This window comes from Hipposideros armiger, unplaced genomic scaffold (assembly GCF_001890085.2).
Source record: "Hipposideros armiger isolate ML-2016 unplaced genomic scaffold, ASM189008v1 scaffold_313, whole genome shotgun sequence".
NCBI lineage: Eukaryota > Metazoa > Chordata > Mammalia > Chiroptera > Hipposideridae > Hipposideros > Hipposideros armiger.
Genome location: NW_017731663.1, coordinates 1081177 through 1084588, shown reverse-complemented (window position 1 = coordinate 1084588; position 3412 = coordinate 1081177). Strand labels below are relative to the sequence as shown.

General features: G+C 41.4%; 1 pseudogene; it reads left to right on the top strand.

Annotated features, from left to right (window-relative positions):
• Positions 1-7: 7 nt before the first annotated feature.
• On the top strand, positions 8-1599 carry LOC109392080 (stress-70 protein, mitochondrial pseudogene; annotated as a pseudogene).
• The last annotated feature ends 1813 nt before the right edge of the window (positions 1600-3412 follow it).

Here is a 3412-nt window from a genome sequence, read left to right as displayed (position 1 = left end):
GGGCGCTTTTGTGTTGATGAAGATGAAAGAGACTGCAGAAAATTACTTGGGATATACAGAAAAACATGCTGTGATCACTGTCCGAGCTTATTTCAATGACTCTCAAAGACAGGCCATGAAGGATGCTGGCCGGATAGCTGGACTAAATGTGCTTCAGGTGATTAATGAACCCACAGCTGCTGCTCTGGTCTATGGTCTAGATCAGCAGACAAAGTCATTGCTGTATATGATTTAGGTGGTGAAACTTTTGATAACTCTATCCTAGAAATTCAGAAAGGGGTATTTGAAATGAAGTCCACCAATGGAGACACTTTCTTAGGTGGGGAAGATTTTGACCAGGCCTAGCTACAACATATTGTGAAGGAGTTCAAAAGAGAGACAAGGGTTGATTTGACCAAAGACAACATGGCACTTGAGAAGGTTTGGGAAGCTGCTGAGAAGGCTAAGTGTGAACTCTCCTCATCTGTGCAGACTGATATCAACTTGCCATATCTTACAATGGATGCTTGTGGACACAAGCATTTGAATATGAAGCTGACCCAGGCTCAGTTTGAGGGCATTGTCATTGAGCTAATCAAGAGGACCATTGTCCCATGCCAGAAAGCCATGCAAGATGCAGAAGTCAGCAAGAGTGACAGGAGAAGTGATTCTTGTTGGTGGCATGACTAGAATGCCCAAGGTTCAGCAGACCGTGCAGGATCTTTTTGGCTGATCCCCAAGTAAAGCTGTCAATCCTAATGAGGCTGTGGCCATTGGAGCTGCCATTCAGGGAGGTGTGTTGTCTGGTGATATCACAGATGTGCTGCTCCTAGATGTTACTCACCTTTTTCTGTGTATTGAGACTCTAGGAGGTGTGTTTACCAAACTTGTTAACAAGAACACCACTATTCCAACCAAGAAAAGCCAGGTGGTTTCTACAGCCACTGATGGTGACTCAGATGGAGATTAAAGTGTGTCAGGGTGAGAGAAAGATGGCTGGAGACAACAAATTTTTCGGACAGTTTACTTTGATTGGAATTTCCCCAGCCCCTCGTGGAGTCTCTCAGATTGAAGTTACATTTGACATTGATTTCAATGGGATAGTACACGTTTCTGCCAAAGGTAAAGGTACAGGAGGTGAACAGCAGGTTGCGGTCCAGTCATCTGGTGGATTAAGCAAAGATGATATTGAAAATATGGTTAAGAATGCAGAGAAGTATGCAGAAGAAGACAGGCGAAAGAAGGAACAAGTTGAAGCGGTTAATATGGCTGAAGGAATCATTCGTGACACAGAAAGCAAGATGGAAGAGTTCAAGGACTAATTGCCTGCTGATGAGTGCAAAGAGCTAAAAGAAGAGATTTCCAAAATGAGGGAACTCCTAGCTTGAAAAGATAGTGAAATTGGAGAAAACATAAGGCAGGAAGCATCTTCCCTTCAGCAAGCGTCATTGAAGCTCTTCAAAATGGCACACAAAAAGATGGCATCTGAGTGAGAAGGCTCTGGCTCTGGTACTGAGGCACAAATAGATCAAAAGGAGGAGAAACAGTAATAGCAGTAAACTTTGGAGCCAAAAGGACAACATTATGATGCTTGGGAATGAAGGGACTTCCTGAGCAGAAATGGGCAAATTTCAGTCTCTTACCGTGTTTTTGCAGTATTCTATTTATAATTTCCTTAGTATGTAAATTTAGTGACTATTAGCTAATGATCATTTAATGAGTGATAATTCCAACAGTGCAAAATTCACAATGTTCTGTCCCTAGCCTATCATTTTCCAGCTGCACGTAAAAGGGCAGAAGATGATTTCTTGATCATTTTAAAAACTTAACATTGTTTTGTGCTGGAGTTGCCATGTTTTCAAGGGGTGAAACCATCTCACAACCATGAAGGTAGGCAGGAACCTGGAATGAGGCCATATTGTGGATGAGCTACTTCCAGTTAGCTGAGTACTGCTGTACCAACCTGTGTGTGTAAAGAGGATTCTTCAACTGAGGCCTTGCAAGGCAAGTCAGCTGTGCCACATTCAGAGGTAGAACAGGGGAAGCTACATCAGTGGAAAACTAAGCTAGTTATTTATGTTAGGGACAGCTTTTAAAACAAGGTCACAAGTCTTCCTAATTTTACTAAGGCATACTTTTCTAGCTACCTTCTGGCCTATGTCTGACACCTGTATTTTTTATTGTTCTTTTTGATCCATTCTGGATTTTTTAAAAAAGTAAATATGAAAAAAAAATTTAAGTTTAAAATTGATTAAGAAGAAGGGCCAAAACCTTATATGTTCTAGGATAATGAAATAAATCCCCAAAATAAACAGGTAAAAGGGGTTGGTTTGGGCCGGGGGAAAGGGGTAGGGAGGGTGGGAGGGGCAAAGCATGTTTTATTATTTCTTATTTCAACTATGTGTACCCACATATCATTTGATAATTAAAAATACATTCTAAAAATGATTTATTATTCCTCTATCATAATGTAGAAATATTTTGTATCATGCATTTTTTACTTATACCTGCATCATAAACATTTTCCTGGGTATTACATGGCCTTTATGATGATTTAATTAATGGCTACATAATATTTTGCATTATTTTTTTGGAAGTCCTGGTCCATTAATATTGGTTCTGTCAATCCTCTGGGTCCTAGGAAAAACCAAAAGAAGTGGTTGAAGTTTGGGGGGGACAGTCTGTGACCAAAGAAGAAGTTTTATTTTGTTTTATTTTATTTTTCTCTGAAAAGACTAGATTTTGAACTGACCCTCATTAGTACTGTGCATTAACCAAGTTCAAAGCCCAAGCAGAGCTGTGTAGAGGTCTTTGGTCACTGCATCAGCCTTGGGTGGCATGCACACACCCTGATACCTACAAGACCTGAGAGTGCTCTGTGACATCCTGGACAGCATCAAGCCAAGGCTGCCCTTTGCAGTGACACTGCCCTCAAGTTCATTTGAAATGGGGCCTGCCAGAAAGATGAGGCTTCATTTGCAAAGCAAGGGCATGGTTTTAATTATCTTTTAGATCCATAAAAAAGCAAGGGAGGGTGGGGATAGATTTATGGCTTTAAACTCTCTTCTTTGCCATTATAAAACAGTATTTATCAGGTGTGGGGCACATGGCAGCTCTAGGGAGTGCCAGACAGGATCAAAAGCAAAGCATAAAAACCTTCCCCTTTCAACATACCTAATCTCCTTCTATCTATAAATGGCCACATTAACCTTATAGCTCAGAAGAGAGATTCATTCTGGCACTTTGCTGTCTAAAGTATCAGGAGTAAGTGAGAGGCTGGCTTCTGTGTGCCAGGCCTGTCTTGCCTCCCCTTTGATGTTTTCCTCTGAAGAACTGAATCATGGCCAACAGCACTGGGGCTGGGGGCTCTGCATTGCCATGGAGGTGGACAGTGTCCCTTTCAGAGGGAGTCATTTACAACCCTTCTAGGACA